Raw genomic sequence first — 24916 nt, forward strand, 5'->3', positions numbered from 1 at the left:
CCTATGTTTCTGAAATAGTGTTGCATAAAATGCATTATTGACTTACTTAAATATTCTTTGTTATTCCACCGTTTAGATATGATATAATTTATTTAACTAGCTTCCTTTGCCATGGTTAGGTAGGTTGATTCCTTACCTGTGATACAAGGGAACATAAAAATCCATACATCTAATCACCTAATCTGTAATAGGACAACAAGAAGTTGAGCCAGAGCCGCAGCTATCTTCAGATGAGAAAAAAAATGGTAGTTTAAATCTCTTTTCCATTCTCTTCAAAATCTCACCAAGAGTGAAGTTTTATCTGTGTGAGCATATGTGGAGGGGGGGGGGTGTAGGGATAGGTGCTGAAAAAATTGGAATAAGCCTTCCTATAAGAACACTTCTCAAAAATTTCTAGGAATGTTTCTGTGCCATTTAATAGTGTAAATGGCTATCGTATAATCTTTTGATTTTCTTAAATTATTTTCAGAAAACAAAAGACACAGAAACCACTTTTCTATTCCTTTAATAACCTCTCTGAACTGCTGGAAGGTAAACGCCCATCCCTGTTTTCCCCTATGAGCTCCTCAGTCCAATTCACTAAGCTGATCCTATATTATGCAAATAGACTGTATGCAAAATGACTGTAAAGTCAATTCTGGTTAGGGTACAGCTCTTCAAATAATGATTAAGATTAAAATAAAAATATTTTAGAATATTTATAGGTTTAAGTAACCAAAAAATCTAAATAAAAAAGGATTACACAAAAAGGAAAGTTACTATCTCACTTGAACAAGAGGTAAGGAGAGCTCTAGATATAACAAATTAATTAAGTACCATATTTATTTATCAATAAAGTCATTTAACATTGTTTAATATTTATTATTTTAGTAATTGAATATAAATAAACAACTTCTGACAAGGGAATGGAATTATCATAATTGGCCTAAATTAGTTAGTATCTACCTGTTGGAGCTGGGAATGGGGTCAGTTTCCCATGAAGTATATGCTAAGTGCAATAATGAAGCTTATCTCAATAACATCAGGGTTCTGTTAGCAGAGAAGAAAGGATGTTGGAGCAACAACCAATAGTGTCTGCTTCAAGCAGAGTGACCATACTTTCTCACCCAGGACAACCCCAACGGATACTTGTTATCTAGGGTAAGCAATATTAGAATCCTTTTTATTCTCAAAAGTGTCCTGGATGATGTATAAAATGGTCATCTGGCTAGAAAGTGCATAGATCTTGGACTTAAGATTAATTAAACTCTAACTTAATCAAATATCTTTGTTATAATTATATAAGAATATTGCTAAACCTGTAGTGAAAACAAAAATAAGGTTTCAGAATGCATGGTCAGCCTAATAAAATTTTAAAGTAATTATGAAGCAATCCCTTTCAACCGAAAGAAGAAAGGTGATTTATTTTAAAATATATTCAGTCATTCAGAAATTAACTCATTTAGACTATGCTAGTTTCCAAACACTGAATATACAGAGTGATAAACTGTTCAATAAACCTCTTTATGTTTAAATATATAGTACGTTTTGGGCCACAAGTAGAACCATAGGAGAAGGACTGTTCAACAGTCCTGGCAACAGAGCACTGGAGGTTTTGGACCTAGCGTGCCTTAGTTCAAACCTCAGTTGTGCCACAGAAGAACTGTATAACATTGAGCACATTATTTAATCTTTCTGGGCCCTCCTCCTTCATCTATAGATTGGGGACAATAATGGTCTCCACCTCATAAGTAGTTTATCCATAGGTTGTATTAAATGAGTTAATGCTAATGAATCACTTAGAAGAATACTTGGTACTAAATAAATGGCAGGTGGTAGCAGTAGTAATAGTAGTAGTAGTAATAGTAGTAGTAGTAGTAGTAGTAGTAATGTCATCATGATCAACAACATCATCATCATCACAAGGAGCCCAGGGAGCTGTCTGAGGGACCAGACATTAATGTCAAAAACATACATTTTCCGAACTAGTAATGCAAAGAGACAATAAAGTATTTTGAAAAGTAGAATTAAGTGTAAAGGCAAAGCAGCAACAAAGGGTGACCAGAGAGGAGGTAGAATACAAAGAAATCAAGGGTAAGATCAGGAATGACTCATTAAATGCACCTCTCCCACTGTAAGTTCCTCTTATTTAGAGTTTGGCATATTACTAAACGTCTAGCATATATTGTTAAAGGGACTAAGGCTTCCCAGAGTCTCAGAATAATGCTCTCCTCATTTCAAGAAAACATGTCTTAACGCCCAATTTCCTGAAGGTAGGTTCACATTGAAACCCAAAATCTCAAAGGAGGTAAGTGGTTGAAGACTAGAGTAAATAAGATGTAGTTCTGGATAGAGGAATGGACTTTAAAATTTCTGAATAACCAGAGAGAAATATGTACAGAATATAACAAGGAAGATAAATATAAAATAAAGGGCACTTGAACACTAAGAATATAACATTACTTAATATTGAATAACTAATTATACTTCCAGCCTTACTATACAAAAAAAACTGAAACATGAAGCATGTCTATTGCTGTTCAGCCTTGCATGCTGTTGGAAACACCCTGAACCCTGAGACTGACTGAGTCCCGTGGAGGAAAGGGTCAAATTTATGGTTAAGAACTAGCAATTCTTGATAGATAACATTATTCATAACGGTAAAAAAAAAGATTGTCAAATATTTAGGATGGCTCATTGTTTATATGAAAATAAAATTCATGTTTTGTATCTAATTGATCACAGAGTTAGTTGAAATCATTATAACATAAATAGTTCATAGTTGTGAGAATTGATGGGCTATTGGGTACCTAGAGACAAGAAAAATGTATTTAATGGATATAACTAAAAAGTAAGCATAAATCATTATATAAGAAACAAAAGGATAAAATGTATTAACACATTTTTAAAATGAACTATACATATAATAGGGGTATAAACTAAAGCTATTTTGCATTTGGAAAAAACACAAGAGAAATTACAGAAGAAAGTATTTATGTGGCAGATTCTTTATAAGGTTGAAGAGAAATGATATATTTAATTAGTAAATTCAGAAACTTTTCTAACAATACCCTTCTACTGATCTTTCTTCTGTAAATATTTACTTTTAATCTGACCTAGGCAATCAAATAAGAGATCTTCATTTCTTTGCATCAGACTCTTCACAGGTCTTCAGGCAAGTGCTCAGATCCTTGTAATTTACAATTTAAATATATCGATATATATTATATAGTATCATATACTATTGTTGTTATAATTTCACAGAATTCAAGATGCTAAGGTCACTTTAACTTCTTTTTTCCTCCCAAACTATTTCAGATGATAATATACACAAAATATATATTTTAAAGTTCTTTACATCAACCTAATAGTTGTAGTAAAAAAAAAAAAATTCATAGGACTATTTCCAAAAAGGTTGCTCTCGTGTGAACACATAATCTTAATTAATGAATAAAACACTCGAGATTACTAGCATCTTTTAGTAGGCTAAGGTTTACTGTTATTTTCCAACCTTAAGATTCTAGAGTGCACTTTGGCAAATCCATTCATTTGTGTTGTTTATTAAATTCTCTGAGGCTACTGATCCATGCACTTATGCAGAAAAAGGCAAAGAAAAAAATCATCACAATATTGTAGTCTCTAAAGTTTTATTCGCACTACTGCCTTACAGAGGACCCATTGTTTAAGACCAAAAATAATACGGCAATTGAGAATTATGGTTAACATTTAATTGTAGGGGCAAAAATGAATATTTGGACCTAACATAACAAGAATATTTATCCCTTGATATACTGAACATAAAAAGTATTCACATCTGTTTCACTGCTTTGCCTTCTTCATGGGCTTAAACCTGCCAAATTATTCCATTTGATTTCAGAGAATTCTCATATGGCAATCTATTTTATTTACTTTATCTTCAATAAAATGGTTCAGTGAGCATTAGCAACTCTGAGACACAAGTTTCAATCAGTCTTGAGGCAAAGGCGTCAATCTATATTAGACCTACTGTGCTGTGAGTTGCAGCTAGAAAGTCGGAGAAGGCAGAGCAACAGCGAACATGTGAGCCAGACCTAATAAAGCCACGGTGCAGAGAGAGAAAGGTCTCCCCAGGCTCTCCCATGCATCACTGATACAATGCCGGGTGCTGGGTTCAACACATGAAGAGCTCCTTAATAAGGCTGACAGCTCAAAGAAGGCTTCAGCCTCCAACTTTATTTTACATGACACCTACAGTAATAGTCCTCTGTTCTCCAGCAGACAATAGCAAAACCTGGAATTGCCAACAGTTAAAAATGAGGTTTTTTATTCACCCCTCAGATATTGTATAGGGGGGAAAAAACTAAAAAAAAAAAAAAAAAAAAAATCAGGCTGCATCACATTTCTTCTACAACATTTTCACACAATTACTAATGTAACAGTAATTTCAGTGGACCTTTCCTTATGAATTTGTTTGACATTTTAGATATAGCTGCTGGATCAGATTTTAACCACAAAACAATCAGTAAGTTTGAGCAACAACTCATTTTGGAAAATGATATCATTAAAGACTAATTCCAAGAAATGTGGGGCAGTACTGATAGAGGCCGTGAAAATGTCTCCCACAGCACAAACTTTGTAATAAGTGATGCTGGTTCATATTTGATATGGGCTGTAAAAAGCAGATTATTGTAATGGTATTCTTCTCAGCAAATAAGACCATTAAAAATGTACTTAATGTTCAGTTGAATTGAAAAGCAGGCCAGTTAAAATCCATATTTTGCTGTTGTGTATAATGGTATCAGAAATTTTACTAGTGGATCACTCCAAACCACAAACTGAAAATTATAAATGTAAACTTTCTTTTTTGTTTGGATAGAAATAAGTTTCCACCTTTTTAAAATATAATGCTGTATTTCTGCCCAGGTTCTATGATCACAGTAAAATCAGTAAGAGTGATATTTGGAATGATGGTTTAATATGAATTTATAAAAAATGTTGCTCTATTACTTGCAGATATATACTTCTCAACCCACTTTTCTGGAGACCAAATGTATTATTTTTCTAATGAACTCAACATTTCAAAGCATAACACCCCAAACGTGTTCATATATCTGATGCTTCCATATAATTCTGCCCTTTACAACACTGTAAGAACATTAAAGAATAACGGAAAGCTAGTATGATAGGTTAGTAGAATAGATTCTTCAAGCTCCGATTCTGTAAGTGTTTTTAACTATTCCAAACAGCTATGCTACAAAGAACCAGTACCAGACCAGCATCCAGACCTACCCAATGCCAAGAAAGCACAGTTCTCCAACACTGACGTGATCAACAGGCAAGAGATTAAAAGGGGCTTCTGCACGTTAGAAAATCAGTATCACGGGTGAAATCTAAACATTTCGCATTTTCTTCTCACCTGGCTCACTACCTTACAAACATACATGCTTATCAAATTACATTTACTTTAGAGACCATATATTCAGTATAATATTAATCCTTATATCCCCCACAAAGCCAACGACAGTGATGAAATCTGTGGAAAGGTATGATACTATGCAGGAAAAGCCCTGGGCTGGCTGAAAAGGAGGAAAGAAACAGGACAAGTACAATGGAAGAGGGAGAGATGTAAATGCGCTTTAAAGAGATAGAGAAAGGGGAAAAACAATAGGATGTGAATTGACAAAAATGCGGGCAAGTGCAAGGCAAGCATCAAGGTATCTGTATCAGAATAATGGAGAGAAGAGGTTAGTATTTGTGTTTTGACAGATTCTGGAGAGTATTTAATACCAGGGTAGGCTGCATTTAGTCTTGGGTTAGCCGGCATGAAATAATGGATGAATCTTAGGTAGGCATGACCTGTTAGGAGTTACACCCTAAGCATAGCTGAGAATAAAAGTTTACAGTTAGTGACAATATTCCTTTTTATTAAATTGTACATAATTGTAAACATCTAAAGTAATAGGTTATATGAATTTTAAATTAAGGAGTTTATCATGCTGTGGCAGACAGACCCTGGGGTGGCTCCCATGTTCATACACTACACAATTCCATCCTCTTGCATGTGGGCAGGATTATGACTTGCTTCTAGCCAGTAGAATATGGCAAAGGTTATGGGATGTTACTTCAATGATTATGTTAATACATATATACATACTCTATATTTACATACGCACATATATACATATGGCTTTATCTTGCTATTGCACAGTAGAGACTCTCCTATTGGCTTTCTAGAAGCAACCTACTAATGTGGACTGCATATGGAGAGGGTCACAGGCATGGGACCTGTGGATGGCCTCTAGAAGCTGAGGATCTCAGTCCTACAACCCCAATGAACTAAATTCAGCCAAAAACCACTGAGTTTGGAAAAGAATGCTGAACTCCATTTGAAAAGGCAGCCTGGCCACTACTTTTGATTGCAGCCTTACAAGAACCTGAGCTAAACTCTACCTGGGCTCCTAACCCACAGAAACTTTGAGTTAACAAAAGTATGTCTTAAGCTTCTAAACATGTAATATGTCATATAGCAATAGAAAACTCATGCACATGCTGACCAAAGCACAGAGAGCACATTTACAGAATTAATTCATTTTTATCATTTCTTGGACTAAAGTTAGAACGCTGTACAGCACATTTGCTAAATAGCCTGAAACTACAGTCAACTTGTGAAACTAATACAATAGGAAATAAAATACCTAGTTTATTTTAATGTTTGCTATTCCCTTTATATGAATTTATACATGTAGTCCTCAAACCTACTCAGTGAAGTAGGTACTATTATCCCTATATTCTAGATTCACAAATTAAGGGTTAGAGAGTTTAAATGGTTTGCCTAAGGTTTCACATACAGTAAGTTTGTCCTGGACCCATGATTCAAACCTAGGCAATCTGATTTCCAAGCTTCCATTCTCAAAGCTACACTCTACAGCATGTCTAGCTACAGTTTTGTTCACTCTATTTTTTGCTAAGGAATGTCGGCATGCCATGAGTAGGAATCACTGACCCAGCCAAATCAGCTTCCTGTGTGGTCCATTTACTTTTCAATAACTTGAAAATTTGAGCAAATATGTTGTCATGTATGAAGCTTACTTTTTAACAAGTATTTATGAAGCTTCTAGCAATTTCTCTAAGTATGAGAATAAAGTTTATTTCTAGTACACTGAAATAACTAAAACTTATATTTTAATTGGATTTAATACTCTGAAAATAGTATGGAAACTCTGGAATAACTGTGACTATGATGAACACACACACATATACATTCACACTCAGCCAACTACCCACTGACCCAGACACACAATGGGTCTTAGTTGTAAGTTATATGAAACAACATTTTAGTTCCCATTTTAGAAGTAGAGGCTAGGTCAAGTCATTTAACCTCTCTGAGAGAGAAAATAAGAATAATGCTAAACAAATTGCTTAAAAAGAGGAAGATTCAACCAAGTATTCACTTTAGGGATTTGGGTAGGAAAGGGAACACAGAAGTGGTAATTGAAGAAAAAAATGAGTATTTCTTGAAAATAGTTATGTATTATGTGTTAAATTTTTACAATAATCCAACAAACCATTATATCTGTCCCTGGTTTTAGAGTTTGAAAACTGATGTGCAATGATTTAAGGAAATTAACCAAAGTTGATTAAATATGCTAGCATATGGCTAGATGCAAAGCCATATCTACCTGACTCCCAAATCTTTGCCTCTCCATCATTCCACTCTTCTCGTGTCACAACGCCTTCAGCCCTAGGGTCCGTAATTCTGTATATTCCCAAGAAAAAACACTTTTCTGGAATGTATTTTTTTCATTAAGATGAACCACTGCCATTTTGCATATGCATTATTTCCACCAATATGCGGCTGGTCTTCATTTAAAAATATAAAAACTACTATAAGCATACGACCAGAAAAAGTCTAATTAGCAAGTTCCAGAAGCAGTTTTGAGAACTAACTTCAAACACAATTATGTTTCCCTTCTGGGAAAAAGACTTTATTTTCTAAAAATCATTTCTTTCATGGTTCCATGATGTTCATTGTCAGGTAACTCCCACTTATAAATCTTAAATCCCCCTGCTATTATTAAAACAAATGTCCCATTCCTCAAAAAATGAGGATTTAAATATTAAATGGTCTTACAAAGATGGAATATATCAACAATAAAGTTGGTACAAAACAAGAAGTCCACAGGCAAAATAGTAGGTAAAATGCCTGAGAAATATTTAACTATATAATTCAAGCACACTGAAAAAATATCTCTTAGGGAAGATACGGAACCTCCATCTGGAGAAAGCATCAGAAATGGATAGAGCAATATAAGCAGGACAACCAGGATCCTGAGGCCTGTCCTACACTTTCAGAGAACCCCTTTAATAAAGAATTCTGGGGTGGGGTGGGGTGGGAAAGAAATAAAAAATAATTGGAAGAAACCAGACACCATGGTTCCCTTCTCTTTGGGGTTAAGTCTAAGAAGAGAAATGTTATAAACTTCTCATCTAAAATTGCTCTTAGTTTACTTTTTATAATTGTATTTTTATAGATTTGGCCACCTATAACATATTTCTTGATTGATACTATAGTTCAGTGGTGACACTGAAAAAATAATTTTACAGAAACATTATATGAGTAAGAGAGGAAAATAAATCTACATCTTTTGGAAATGCATCTCATGCCATATCTGTGGCCCTTGCTTTATACCAAACAATGGATTTAAAGTTCTCAAAATTGAAACTGTAAACATCAAGGAAAACTCCCATTAGATTTAAAGAAGTACAACATTAAAAACAAACAAACAAAACAAATGCTTTCTAAACAACTGACTTGCTGGATCTCAAAAAGTTTATAAGAAAAATCAAAGTTTCAAAGGAAAATCATTACCGGTACATTATTCTCTTTATTTTTTGGCATTTCTAGATTCCCCAAAAACCTCAATATCAACTCAATCTTAATAAAGTAATACTGAAAACATCAGTATAAAAAACTGCATAATGATAACCAAAAATGATTCAAGTCCTTTTCTTGACTAATCACTTCCTTTCAATATTTCAAAATCAAATTCATCTTCTGCATAAATTTGTAATAATTAAAAAAAAAAGAAACCAAGTTTAATAGGAAGGGAAAGCACAGCAAGGAGTGAAATGGGAAAGGCAAGGGAAGAGACAGTGGTAAATATTCCTATAGTCATACTTGACAAGTCTCTGTGGTTTGCTGATAACTTTTTTTAACATTTGGGCAAAAATACCTAACCAAAAAATTAAAGAATAAAATAAACACTAGAAAAACAGATAAAAGCACAATGAACCAAAGATAATTATTATCAGAAGGCCACTTACGTATTTCTCCCAGATCTTCCACAAGACTTTCGAGTCAACCTTGATACGGAGTCCTAGGTAAACTCAATCCCAGCATCACATTAGAATAGCCCTGTTAATAGAAACAAATAACTGTCACTGCTTTAAAAATTAATTTTAAATTTATGTCACAATTAGTTCAATGACTTCATAGAACATAAAACATACAAACAAAGATAATTTTTACTGCATTCATTACTTTGGAACTCTTCAAATATGTACGAAATGCTTTTCTACATTTTAATTTAGAGAAGCTTAAAATCCATTGTTTGGACCAAAGCAAGGACCACAAAGACAGCATGAGATGCATTTCTAAGAGATGCAGATTTTATTTCCCACTCTTACATTGATTTGGCAAGTTTAAACTTTTGGTAATTAAATTTTATAATTTATAGAATAAAATTATTTATGTCTCAAGATTCCCAACTGAAAACATGACTGATTTCAATTGCCTCTTCAACACATACATAATAAGCTTTATAGGCCTTTCCACAATTAACAAATTAGTAGTAAGCATTTTCTCTTTATAATTGCAATGTAAGGGTTATTACCTTAATACTTATTTGAAGGAGTATTTCCTAGACCCATTTCTTACTTAATGACTCTCTTTTCTAGTCTCTTCCTTCTTTAATCTTAAAGATTTAGCTCATAACTTTCTTAGGCTAAAATTAGTCTTCTTGAGGACCAACGAAATTATAGAACTTCGTAGTACACAGGTAATAAATGGGTTTTGATTGACACACAAACTTGATTGACTGGTAGTGACCACATGGAAAGCTGTATGGAGATTAAATCTGAGTCAAACAGGAAGGAGTCCTGCATTCAATTAGCAATGTCTTCCATACGCATTAAAAGGATGGATGACATCATATGCCATTTAGACATTTCACTGATTTTATTTAAATTGTTCCCAAACACTTCTGGCTAAAAATCCTTTCTTCCAATGAAATCTCAGTGATGGGTCAACTAGTTACACAGATAAAAATGAAGTATTCTGGTTGAATCAGAACCCCCAAACCCCGTAACACCACTGTTCTTTTCCCAGATACCTTGGGGATATTCTACAAAGTCTTAGTTAGGTATTCTGCAAAGCATAGTTTGAAACCATTATTTTAGCTATCAAGGTAACTCAAAGTCACAAAAATTAAGGTAATTCAAATGCCTGTTCTTCACGTTCTAGCAGTCTTTCTCTATTGCATCTGTTGTTCATTTTTCTCTTGATGACAAAATTTCGTATATGAGCAGGCTCCCCTCTTGATTTTCCTTGTGTTAATCTTTCTTCATAATAATTTTTTTGCCTGCTATATGCCACCAAAAGAAACTGATTTCTTATTAATATGTAGCAATCTAAATTATTTCCTAATTCCATATTGACTTATTTTCTCCTTCCCATTTTCATAGATATCAAATTTTCCTAAATCAATCTATAAATTCCAAATTTTTAAAGAAATCCACAAACCCATTTTAAAAGTATATGCTGTAGGTCAAAGTAAACATCAAAAACAACAAAGAGAAGTAATCCATTCCACCAAATATGAGCTTTACTGCCAAAGCCAGGTGCAGACAGGGAAATGGAGTTTGGAAATAAACCCACATATCAACAGGAGCTTTATATATAATAAGGGTAACATCACAAAGTGAAAGAAAATGTTGGTGCTGAGTTATTGTATGGATAAAGAAAAACTGTCTCAGAATATGGCAAAAAATAAACTCAGCTCCTTATTTTATACCATACACGAATTTGGATTCCAATGAGATTAAAGAGCTTTAAATGTGAAAGCTACCTTTTCAAAGCTAATAGAAAAACAGGTGACTATTTTTGACAACTAAAATTAAAAAAAAAAAAAATTCTGAAACAAGACCTAAAATAGTAAGGCATAAAATTGATAGATTAGGCCAAACCAAATGAGAATTTTTCAATGAACAGTACCACAGATAGATTTTATAAATAAACGGAAAGAAGACCTAAAATCAACAAGGAATTAATATTAAAATATATACTCAGAGAAAACTAATAGAAAAATGAGCAAAAACTCTGAACAGGCAGTTTCTCAGAGGGGGAAGCCAGAACAGCTATCAAGTTTAAAATGTTCAAAATCACTATCATCAGGAAGATGCAAATTAAAAAAAAAAACAATGAGACACCACTTCATGCCATCAGAAGAGCATACATTTGAATGTTGGATTCTACATTACATTGGCAAGAATACAAAAAGATGAACATGCTCTTGTTTACTGGCAATGGAAGCATAAATAATACAGTTATTCTTAAAAGTAATTTGGGAGACCTAAAATACTCACCTGTTCTTCATAGACCCAAAACACCCTGTGCAGATACCAACTACAGAATATGTTAGCTTAGATTTTATTCACTTTTTAATTTGCATGCCTTTCTCTCCCACTAGGTTCTCCATTTTCAATATTCATTTGAAATGAATTCATTATTCATTATATCAACTGGAAAAACTGATAAATCAGAAATAGCAGTAAGTGTATCATTTGCAATTATGGATGTATAAAATAAACTGTGAATATGAATACTAGAAACTTGTGACTTCTATATAGTTGGACTGGGTAGTAGGAAGATACAATGCAGAAGAATGCTACTTTTCATTATAATAAGCCTTCTTATTTCATTTGATTTCTTAACTGTGTGCATGTATTTCTTTGATAAAAGTCAAAATTAAATACAAAAGATAAAGAAGCTAATTTTAAAAGTAAACAAAGAAGTTATCTCCACAATAATATACAGTTGCATTTTTATTAAAATAAAACTTTATTTTATTTAAATACGCATTATTAATCTATCATTATTTAATATTTATATTATTTAAATAAGTATATATTATTTTAGTAACTTGCAGCTCAAGAAAGAAAATATAAAATATGTCATAGATTACTGATCACAGTTCTCATAATGATCACTTAATTTAAAAAAACAGCAACAACAACTTAAGCCATTGAAGGAAATGGCAAAACCAGAGCTAAAGAGGCTAATTAGAATTCTCTTGCATATACACATTCACACATTTTGATTGGCTGACCAGACTCTAAGATAAAGCCACAACCTTGCTCTCATGGAGAGTGCAGTATAATGAGGAATATGTAATGGATAGTTATTACAGTGTACTGAGCAACACAGTATATGTGTGTGTGTGTGTGTATATACATATACATGTATATGTATATATATATATGAACATATATAGGCAACACTTAATTTAAGTCAAAGAAGACTTTCTGATAAAAGGATCCCTATGTGGTTCACATTTACACATTTCTTCTAGCCTTTTAAAGTGCATTATGAATTTATTTAATGTTTGTTGTGGTAGGAGTGGAGATCATCACTCCGATATTCACAAAGGGTTTGACCTATTTTCTTTTAGAACTGGATTCGATGAAGAGAACAAGTACTAGGTGGTTTAGTTTTATTGTATTTATTTTTTCTATGAACTCGCTGATAAGAAAGTTCTAATGTGTCCCTTGGAACCCTTTGTTAATATTTTCTACCCTCCTGTCTCTTAATTAACAAAAATGAAGATATGTCCTAAAAGAAATACTACCATTTAACTGTTTTTTAAATAAAAAAGAAAAAAAAATACATCGTACAAAGCTTAAGTGTAAAATAAGTGTCTCCTGAATGCTACTGCAAAATAGCATGATACAAAATCCTTAGTCTAGTGAATTCCACAGTTTGGAAGAATATTCTAAAAAAATATCAAGTAACTAAAACACATTTGTTACGTAGGTCATAATGTGTAACTGACGTTCAAAAGTAAAAATCGCACTAACATTTTCAGTACTGTTTTCATATTATACAGCATAGATCATCTTGGATAATGGTGAGAACTAAGAATTATTTTATTATCTAGAAACAAGCTAGTTAACTATAGCCAGATAAGAGTAAGCAAATAATTATTCACTGGTTTCAAAGGCTTGACAGTATAACCAACATTTCAGTGAAAATAAATAAACAACAAAACCCCAGCAAAACAACAAACCCGTAAGTGTAATTCCAATTGTTGGGTCATGGGGATGTATGCTAGCAGGATAAAAGAAACAACCATGGGCTTCTGGGGAACAGGGGAAGTGAGTTTTCCAAAGGGAGACAGTCCATATTCTATACAAACAGTTATTCTATTCCTAACAAAATTTATGAAGGCATTTTCCAGCAGGCATTTACACGAGAGGAACATCATATTATTATCATTTGTACAGATGTTACAAATATCAAGAGAGGAAACACATTAGATTTTTAAAAAGCTGGATTTGCAAAGGTTAAATGCTGTGAAACTGCGTACAGACATACATGGTACTCACTATACTTAGCAACGCAGCTCTGGTTAAAACAGTGTGAAGTCCGCAAAGGCAGGGATGCTTGTCTGTTCAACTCACCTTTGAGCCCAAAAAACCCAAACTACTTCCTTGCACATAGTAGGCAGTCCATAAATATGTGTTGAATGAATGTATTCGTTCATTGACTAATCAGCATGGAACTGGATAGGCATGGGAATTTACAACTGACACTTTAGATAGAACAGACGATGGATCTAAACCGGGACAGAGATACTGCCTTTGTAATCCGGCTGCAAAATTTAATTCAGTGATTTTTCAAAAGGGGTAAGACATGGAAACAAAGGAGGGTTCTGTTCTACTGCCTTGATTTAATATGGCACAATATTCATTTTATTTTGGAAATTAAATTACATTAATTGAGAATGTAGTATAGAATATTGTTTCAAAAGTTTGAAAAATAGCGATTTAACCTACACCTTAATAAAGTAGGATTTGTAGTTTTGGGAGCGAATACTGGCGCCGTCCTGCAGTGATGACTGCCCATGGAGCAAAGCTCTGAAGCTTGTATAAACATATACGCGAAAAAACTAATTACAGCACATCTACATGAGATTTATTCTATGGGTTTGGTTCTCAAATTATCCCTCTGTCATATTTATGGATTACGAGGTAAAAGGACATTCCAGAACTGCTAAAAAGATGCACTTCAATTACCAATAAAAACTTAGATTTGCTATCATTTAGCCACATCGGGTGAATCATGTAGTCATTATTATCTCTGCAGAACAGGGCCTATGCAAGATTTATTCTTGTTGGGCTGACCCACCCCACAGTTAATAGCATCCAAATCTAAGAAGGTGAAGCACATGACCCGTCAGGCTCTACCACATCCCTATCAAACCATTAAGGAGAAAAATTCATAGAACCTGAACTGAGATAAAAGTTCATCTTGAAAATAATTGAAGCCACAACGAAAGTTAAGTTTATTGACATTCTGGGTACAGTTCAAAACATAATTATTTAGGGACAGGACAAATGACTTTTACATTAATAAATTTGTTTCTAGTTTTGAATTGAAAATATCCATTTTATAGGCAGTTTCAGTCAGAGAATGTAAAAATCAAAATTAAATCAATAAACATAGATAAGGTAGAAGGTGGGCAGGCAGTCATTGAAGGAAAAGATAGACAGGACACCTCCTTTTAGGATTCTGCTTTTTTTGATTTCACTCAGAGCAAAAGCTGGGTGGAACTATGTAAAAATACATTACTGTATTTACCCAAATATGTAAAAATACCTTAAAATTACATTTCATTGATATCTTTTTTTATTGTAGTCAGAACACTTAACATGAGATCTAGCCTCAGTCAATGTTTAAGTGCACAATACACTATTGTTAACTATAAGCATAATGTCATACAGCAGATCTCTAGAACTTACTCATCTTGCATAACTGATATTTTGTTGAACAGTAATCGCTGAAATTTCAAACTGTACAAAAGACTTTTTCCCTCTTCAATCATTGCAGACACTAAACACCGATTAAGCACCAGGTTTACTATCGACTGAAGACACAGAGATAAAACATACTCTCCCTGCTGACTGCTTAAGGACAGAGTAAGCATGCAGTAAACATGCCTTTGAATGAATGATATTTCCTGAAGCCAGAGAGAGATTATAAGTTAAAACGTGATATCCTGTAAGCAAAAGTAAGCACCGGGTGATACCAACTATGATAGCAATTTTTCATGTGAAAATAATTATTTATGAGGCAGGGGAAAAAGGGATACACCTGCCTGAATCAGATCTAACTGCCCTTCCGAACTTCTCATGAAGTAATAAAGAGAAAAATTCTTATAGTCTAAAAGCTAAAGCAGTTTTGAATACATTTTAATTTTTCACTACTTTTTATGAAAAATTACTGGAAGTAAATAGTTTCGATGACATTAAAGTTAAAAAAAAAGGCCCATCAAGGAGACATATCTCATTTTTCATAGGGCACACAACTTTAATAAAAAAACTTCCAAGCTTATTATAAGAACTGTTTTATTAAAATAGTTGTCACGATGTAGATCAGAACTATGAAAGTCACAAAAACCTTAAATATGTAAATACATGATGCCATCAAAATGAATGATAAGTTTCCAAATAACATAAATATTATTTGGTATTTCCAATACATTGTGGAAGACAGAAAAACCACACCATACTTTTGACACCATTACTAATAGAGTAAAATATTAAAAATTGGAGAAGCAAGAAAAAGCACTTCAGGCAATAAAATTAAAGTATGAATTCTTCCCCAAGTTCAAAAAATTTTAAAACCATAGGTAATAGGTTGAAAACAAGCTCCTAGGTTCAAACGCAGGCTGGAGTTGACTTTAATTCGTTCTGCAGAGGCATACGCTCCGTGGGAGCTCAAAAAATGGACCACTAATAAAAGAGAATTCCTTCAAAAACCACTTTGGTTTTGTTGTTTTTGACTGAGAGTATAAGACTAAATTAGAAGAAAATGGCAAAGAAAAATTCAAGAATGTTACTTCTAGAATTACTAACACAGATTTAAACACAATCAGATTATACAGAACACCGCATACTCGGAATTTTTTTTAAGTCTATTGTAGTTTGATGCCTAAGCCTTAAAAAATGCATCAGACTCAAAAGTGCTTTCTTTCTTTTCTTTTATTCTCTTACTCATCCCTTCCTATTTTGGTACTTCCTTCCTTTCCTTCTTACTTGTATAGGAAAATAAGTAAGCTCATCCTCCTTTGGATGCTGACCAGTAGTTGTTTTTAAGAGACAGAACCACATTTAATAGCAGATCACCATTTGTGATCCTCAGAACAAATCCCTGGTTCTACATTGTCTCATTTTCCTCTCATTTTTGGTGACACAAAGGTCTCATTTGCAGCAAATAATAGAGTGCTTAAGTATGTAAAGAGGGCATACAGAAGTAAGTGGGCAACATTAGCATGGAGGACAGTGCCTCCATAGCAGCTTTCCTGACACGGGAGATGCTTGCCCATCTCTTTCAAACCCAAAGAAACGTGATGCAGGCAACAGGAGGTGGGCAGTCTAGAGAACTCCAACTTCAGGGCAAGTCTTTTAGGCTATGTAAGAAAGATTTAGGGTATTGGGAGTTGGAGGATTTCCCAGTCACGTGCAGGACACACAGCTAGCACTATATAAGGAGTCTGATAACCCTGGATGACTTGAAATTTTTATGTTCTCTCTACCACTTATCAAATGATTCCTTCCCCAAATCTCTTTGGCAAGTTTATAGTCCCAACCTGATACCAGTTCTTTTGGGTCCTACCACAACACAATATGTGGAGTATCCTCTACATATTGATGTTTTGTGAAAGAAACAAGGGTAACAGCAGCATACTGTCATCTAGGATATAGTATATGTTTCATCAATGTGAAATTAATACTAAAGCTACTTAAATTCAAGAAGCTCTGGCTTCCTTCCTATCCACAGCTTTTAATTCAATACTTCAATTTTCTCTGACAATTCAGTTGAAGCTCCACCAACACAGATCTACCTCCATCATCTAACCTAATCTACCCACATAACCCAAGATTGGAAAAAAAAAAGTTTTTTCCAGGAAATATAAATTCCTGAATAAAATGCAACTTGAATCAAGCAATGATTTAAAAAATCACTTCTACTGAAATGTACTAGGTCAGGTAACGGATTCCCTTCCAAAGTCCATTTAACTTCGGCAAAGAAAAAGAACATGGGTCCAAAGAGGCTGACATCCAGTGAGGAAGTATGCCCATTTCACAGCCCTGACTCTCCCTTCCAATTTTTCTTGCTTTACAAATATACATTACATATTTCACCTATTTAGAAAAGCTATTTTATGTATTTGTTAAAATAAAACAACACAGCTATGTGATTTATGAAACAAAATGTTCTGACAGACTGAATTTTCTTATGTTATCTCATCTCTAACTCAATAAAAGAATGGAATACAGATTGTTCGAATTTCAGACTGGAAGTTTTAAAATAAAAACATTACTTTCTTTTTTTCTTCTTCTTCTTTCATCAAAAGATACATATTAGACAGCTATCTCTTATATTGTTTATTTATTGTTGACAATAATTTTTTTAAGATTTTATTTTTAGGTAATCTTTATAACTAACATGGGGCTTGAATTTACAATCCCGAGATCAAGAGTCACATGCTTTACCAACAGAGCCAGCCAGGTACCCCAAAATAATTCTTAATCATCATTTGATGATCATTTATTTTATTCTGTATCCTGGGAGAATGCTCTTATGACTGTAGGATGATCCCTACAAAGGCCCCAGTGCATTAAAATCACTAAGAAATAGTCCGTTTCTTTTTATTTCAATAAAAACATCTATTTTGCCAATTTCTCTTCTGTTTTCTTAAATGAAAAATTAGTGGATACTTTAGGAACATACAGTGTGAAATAAAACAAATTATCAAGGTCAGCAGGTGGGAAAATTCAAAACAGCATTAGTTTTAGAACTGAAAATAGAGATTCTGATTATATGAATATAGTGTGAGAAATTTACAAAATATTATCTTTACAAATATTCAAATAAACACAGCTTGAAAATTGACAGACAGCCGCAACTTGACAGGTCTGCACCCTTTTATATATATTTTTATTTAGATGAAAATCTGTAGGAAACTGGATTCCAAGTATGATCAGGGAGGTTTTCTAATGGTTTTTAGCCACAAAACTATATATATAGTCCAACATTCATTGAGGACTTACAGTCCTCAAGCACTGTGCTAGGATCTGCCCAGATGCCAAACCAACTGACAAGATGCTCACTAGGTACTCCCAAGAGTTAAGATACATCACTGACATTTCAGCAGGAAATTCAAAGCCCCATTCTCACACTAGTTTTCTGAATTCTCTTAAAGTACCCTTCATGGCATATCAAGTCAAACATTTTAGAAAACCATTTTAGGGGTACCAACTGGAAGGCCCACAGAAGCATTATCAAAGACAAGAAAAAATATTTGCCAGTATACTCATTTAGCTAGTGAAAATGTTTCTCAATGATTTGGCCCTGCTAAATTCTTACTACCCAGTAAGAGTCCTCTTTACAAATAACCTTCCTGATGAAGTTCATTATTCGTTAGTGGGTTGTAACTCCTAAGCACTTAGGTATCTAGTTTAGGAGCCTATACAAAAGGGGAGAAAAGTAGTTAAAACTCTCGAGGCTTTCTTAATAAGTGGCTGTATCTACCACATCAGACACTAATTTTAGCAACTTCACTATTTTCACTGATAAAATTTCCATAGAATTATTGGATTAATAAAGATTTATAAGACATCTGGATACAATGTGTTTTTTTCCAATAAACAAATAGTTCTTCTCATTTGGCCTATTATCTATTAAATCTCATATAATGTATTTAACGAGATGTTATACATTGTTAGAGAAGTGTTACAATGACTACCTGTATGGGTCCATGGAACATCATAGAATGAGAAAATTAATTTAACATTGAGCAAATTATAGAAATATGAAGCATTCTAGATAAGTTAAAATTTCTGTATTATATAAAGAAAACATAATTAGAAGGATACGATTAAATTTAGTTTACTTTCTAGAGAAATAAATAGCAATTTGAAATTTTACTGATTTTTTTCAACTATGCTATTTTAAAAATAAGTTGAGTTTCTGGTTGATTTTCAAATACAATCCAAAAAATTCAATTTTACAAAATTATCTTTCCTTGCATTCAGATTGATCAAAAAATTTTTTTTCTTTTTGCTTTTTTTGGGTGTTCTCTTGCATATTTCTTTTTTTTTTTTTTTTTTTTGAAGCATGAACATAGAGCCGTCATTATTCTCAGGCCATGAACTACTGGGAGAAAGTGGGTAAGCCATTTTCACAAAAAAACAAGAAAGTCAAGTGCATGCACGTGTACACGTACACACGTGTGTGCACATGCACAGAGTCCCTGAGTAGTCCTGTATATGATTTTCCCAATTCTTCCTTTAAAAGCAGTAATAGTGTTGCAGAGTCATAGGACCAAAATGAGTGACCTACTGACGTAGAAGTTGTCTGAAACTGATTTTCTTCATTTCAGCTGTGAGTTGAATGGACTTCATCAGTCATCCGAAAGAGTAATGGCACTAACAATACACAATAAAGACACAACAGCTTAAGAACATCAGAAGCAACAGTTCTAGGACCACAGCCCTAGTAACAAGGTTCTGGCTGTTCTCACCTGTTATGCTGTTTCTTAAAACACTATATTCTGGCAAATACTGTATTTTTGTTGATGAAAAAAGTCTACAACGTAGCTTGCATACAAACTGGAGTAGTAGCTTTCAAAATGTGAGCATTTTTGCACCCAATCTGAACTTTTAATCTGAATTCTTATTGGCCAAGATTCTGGTAAATTAATGTGTTCTAATATTACCCTATGTATTTGTAGATTCCCTCTTGAACAAATACGTATAACCACAAAACAACTTTAACTTCATGTCCTTCTTAAGTACAGTGCTTTGCTGATTTGATTATAAGTTCCATACATGAAAAGTACAATTCCAATTTACATGTTCATGCCCATCAAAAACATAAATGGATCAACAAAATGTGGTACAGGCATACAATGGAATATGATTTAGACTTAAAAAGGAAAGGAATTCTGACACATGCTATAAAATAGATGAACACTGAAGACATTAATGCCAAGTAAAATAAGCCAGTCACAAAAGGATAAATATTGTATGATTCCACCTATATGAGATTAACTAGAATAGTCAAATTCATTGAGACAAAAAGTAGAAGGAATGGTGGTCACCAGGGCCAGGAGAGGGGGAAGTAGGAGGTACTGTTTAATGGTTGCAGACTTTCAATTTTATAAGTTGACAAAAGTTTTAGTAAAGGTTGCAAAAAAATGCAAGTGCACTTAATGCCAAGGAACTATATACTTAAAAATGGTTAAAATGGTAAATTTTATGGTATGTATATTTTACTACAATTTTATTTATTTATTTTGTATTCTTGAAGAATTTTCCTTTTTTTTTTTAATGTTTTATTTATTTATTTGCGAGAGAGAGAGCATGAGCAGAGGGAAGAGGCAGATGGAGAGGGAGAGGCTGGCTCCCTGACACTGGGCTTAATCCCAGGACCCCGGGATCATGAACTGAGCCAAGGGCAGAGGCTTAACTGACTGAGCACCCCTACAATTTTAATTTATTAAATAATTTACATGTTCATGCAGGAGTAAATCTCTAAAATTCTTGTAGGAGTGATACTTATAATTTAATGCAGAATAGTAACAAAATGATTAAAGATATTCTTTGAAATCTAGGTAAGAGTTCTAAAAACTTCTTCATAGGCTTTTTGTAGGAGAGATTATCAAGAAGAGAGTAAAGGCTGCTCTCCCTAGGATCCAGGAAGCTGGTATTTTTAAGTGTTGAAAGATAATTTTTTCAGTCTTAGCAAGTATACTAGGTTTGTGCTCTAGGAAGCTCCTGGCTTATATGATTTGGGTCAAGCAAAATTTTCATCTTAAGCATAACTTCTCCTCTAAAGCATTTTCTGACACCCCATTTCCATAGAAAGATTTGCTCACTTGCTCATTTTTCTTCTGATGAACCCTACACAAACATTTTATAGAATGTTATAGGATGAATAAGATATTAATTTGTTTACATTTTATCACCTACATGAGAAATTAAGCTCCTTGAGCATTTTTCAAACATCTAGCCCTCAGATGGCTCTAAGTAAATTTTTGTTGAGTAGACAGGGAGCCAAATTATTGAATAATTTTACTCATTAAATAATTACTGAGTGCCTAAAATATGTAAAGCTCAGTAGAAATACAAAGATTAAAAATGATGTGCTCCCTAATTCAAGGAATTAATCAAATCTAGTAATCCCCTAAATATATTAACATTATAAACAACATTTTTTTAAGAAGATACAAATAAAGTAACACAGGTAGTGCTTGTTCACAAACAAGAGAGATTACATACTGGTTTGGGTGAAGGTGGAGATGAGGAAAGGCTTGATGAAGGCAAGCACCTTATCTAAACATTCAAATGTAGATGATACTTAAAATAGAGGTAGGAAGGGAAAATATGGTCATAATTTTGTGAAAATACAACAATGGGAAAGTCACATGAGGTTACAACAGAAGTTCTCAAACCTTTTTACTCCCAGGTCACCTTTACCCGTTTAAAAAATATTAAGAACCTCTCCCCATAAAAAAAAAAAAAAAGACAAAAAACCTCCCATTTCTGTTTGAGTGGATGATCTCTTTCCATACTTACATTGTTAGGTATGAAACAGAACATTTTAAATCACAAGAGTGGATGATCTCTTTCCATACTTACATTGTTAGGTATGAAACAGAACATTTTAAATCACAAGAATAGACAAGTACATATTCCATTAGTTGTCAAAGCAATGACATCATCCAATGTCACTTGGCCTCTGGACAACTCTATTGTATTTTCATGAGAGAATAAGAGTGAAAAGAGAGAAAAGACAAATAAGATCTTAATATTAGTATGAAAATAATTTTGACCTCACAGCCATCTTGGAAGGGTCATAGGGACCCTCTGGATTCCCTAGACCACACTTTAAGAACTGCCAGGTTACAGGGTGGGAAAGATGTGAGTAAGGAGACTAAGTAAACAGAGGTAGAAAATGCCTAGTGTTGCTGAAGTTCAAGCTATAGATTTTAAGTAGGTAAATATGAAAGATTTTTGTACAAAACAGTCATATGATGGTGAGCTGACTTTGGAAGGATGCATTTAGAAAGACAGAAATGGGTGTGGAGGTGTGGGAATGCAGACTTGGGACCAGGTAGAAGCCTATCAGAGAGTTTACCAGGGGCCAGCAATAATTACATGGGACAGTGCTGGAAGAAGAAAACAGAAGCTTAAATCTTAAAGGAGCCACTAAAGTTACAAAAGATCAGGAGATAACATAGGGGGAGGCTGTGTGGCCCACTGGTTAAACATCAGACTCTTGATTTCAGCTCAGGTCATGATCTCAGGGTCTTGGGACTGAGCACCACATTGGGCACCCCGCTCAGGGGTGACGTCTGCTTCTCCTCACCTCTTTTTTCCTCTCCCTCTGCCCCTCTCCCCACTTCAGTGCGCTCCCTCTTTCGAATAAATAAGTAAATCTTTGAAAAAAAAAAAAAATAGGACCGTACAGTATGAGAAGGCTAAAAGGAAGAGTACGTTTCAAGATTAGATGGAGTAATTGTGTCAGGTATTTTAACGTCAAGAAAAATAATGATTAAGAACGGGAAGTGAGGAAGTCCTTAGTTGATCTACAAAATAGGAATATATAGGACTGACTAGATAACGAGATACTTGGGGAAAAATGGAAGATGAAGTTTTGGAATAAGCATAGAAGAGTCATTTGGATCTTTGATAATGAACGAAAGGAGAGTGAGCAATAGCTTGTATTTGCAATTAAATGAGAGAGATTGATGTTGAGGAAAAGACGGTTGAAAGAAGGAGTGACAATGGAGCTAGGTTTCAAATGAGCTAGGAGGAAATTAGGTCAAAAGAATAAATAGAAAGTTTTGTTTATTGAAAGAAAAAAAGCCCTCTTCCCCTGTGAGACTGAGCTCAAAGGAGAAAGGTTGGCTAAGAGTATAGGGAATTAGCTGATAATAGAAAAATACGCAGAGGAAATACGTTAGAAAGGAAGTATTTGGGAAGTTGACAAGGAGAAGTTCCTGAGCAGAAACAGAACTAAGGTAGAAAGAAAAAGAGAGAATTAAAGAAGAAAAAACATAAAAATTTTAGTTGCTATTAGTGTGCATGGTCAACAAGAAGAGGGAAATGCCAGAGATTGAAACCCTAGGATTCCAACTGTAACACTAATAAGATCGTTTCTCAGGGGAAAAAAATAAAGGTTTACACTAGATCAGCACTGTCCAATATTGGTAGTCTCTACCCACATGTGACTACTTCAATTTATTAAAATTAAATAAAAATTCAGTTATTTTGTTAGGTAGAAGCTAGACTTGAGCAGCAGGAGGAACTCCCTGAGGCAGAGTCCCAAGTCCTTGAAGGGGAATGATAGAGACACGAGCTGGAGGCAAGGACATGATAAATAGGTTACATATTAAAATCCCAGGGGCACAACATCCTGACCTTATGGCTTCCAAGAGCTTGTGACTGACAGATTAAGAGCCACAGGTGTGGAGCACCCGCTCTCCTCTTCCACCTCTGCCCCAAGGTAACCTTTAGACTCATTATAATGTATTTGCATTGTGGTTTTATTCCTTCCCCATTCCTTCCCCGTGGAGAAAGGCTGCCATGAGTATTCCAATACAAACCTTGTAGGGTCAAAAAGTTTCCCTCCCAACCTATGGGGAAAAACAAAAACAAAAACGAAAACTTCTACCTCTTTTGTTCTGCCCCCAAATGACTGGAAGCAGCCTTAGAGACCCCTCTACTCCTTCCATCCTGGAAAGACCCAACAATATCCAAACTCAAAACAACCTAGGGGCCAGTTCCATGTCCTGCAACCTGCCTGCAACTGTTTTGTGCTTGCTACTTTCCTTCTGGCATCTTTATTTGAATGCAGATCTTTGCATAAATCTTTCCATGGGGAATCCAATAACTGAGACCTCCATTCACACAAGGCAAACTCTTCCACCCGTTACAATTTAACGGCATTAGCCAGATTTCAAGTGCTCAAGTGGCTACCATGTTGTACAATGTAGATATTGAATATTTCCATAATAACAGTAAGTTCTAATGGATAAAGAACCCTAAATGCATTTATTATAAGGGTAGAAAATAACACAATATAAAGTACCTAGCAGTTATTGTGTATTTACTATGAATCCAACAGTGTACTAAGTACTTCACATATATGACTGCATCCAGTCCTCACAATGATCTTTTGAGATAGTTTTTGCTACACTTCCATTTTACAGATGACAAAACAGAATAAGAAGAGACAAACAATTTGCTTCAGATCACACTGTAGCTGAGATAAGACTGCACCCAAGAACTTCCTGATTCCAAGACCAGAGGAATAAGGAAGAGGAATAATATTTTGAAAGTGATAATATCCTGTGTAGAGGCTGTTTTTAGGCAACAGCCTTGGGCAATGGAAACCTGAGCAAGGCAAAAGGGCCCACAGCAACTGCTTAGCTAAATGCAAACAGGCTCATTAGGTAACCCACCTCAAAATAGCCATAGGCCTTAACTAATCAATTGGCTACTTACAACCAAGCACAGTTCCTAAAATTACCAAAAAAGGTAAAATTCCATATGTTCCCCTACTCCTCACTCCACCCTGTAACTGTAGCCCCTCACCACTGCCTCCTGG

At 34.2% G+C, this 24916-nt stretch overlaps 1 protein-coding gene across 7 annotated transcripts in view; it reads right to left on the minus strand.

Moving 5' to 3' along the window:
• FOXP2 (forkhead box P2) overlaps positions 1 to 24916 on the minus strand; it is a 543555-nt gene that overhangs the window by 375786 nt on the left and 142853 nt on the right. For all 7 annotated transcript variants that reach the window (XM_087860884.1, XM_087860888.1, XM_087860887.1 and 4 more), the window contains one exon: positions 9283 to 9373. The gene's annotated coding sequence lies outside the window, so the exon portion shown is untranslated. The remainder of the gene's footprint in view (positions 1 to 9282; positions 9374 to 24916) is intronic.

This window comes from Ursus americanus, chromosome 3 (assembly GCF_024610735.1).
Source record: "Ursus americanus isolate L20-20 chromosome 3, mUrsAme1.1.p, whole genome shotgun sequence".
In the NCBI taxonomy this organism is placed as follows: Eukaryota; Metazoa; Chordata; class Mammalia; order Carnivora; family Ursidae; genus Ursus; species Ursus americanus.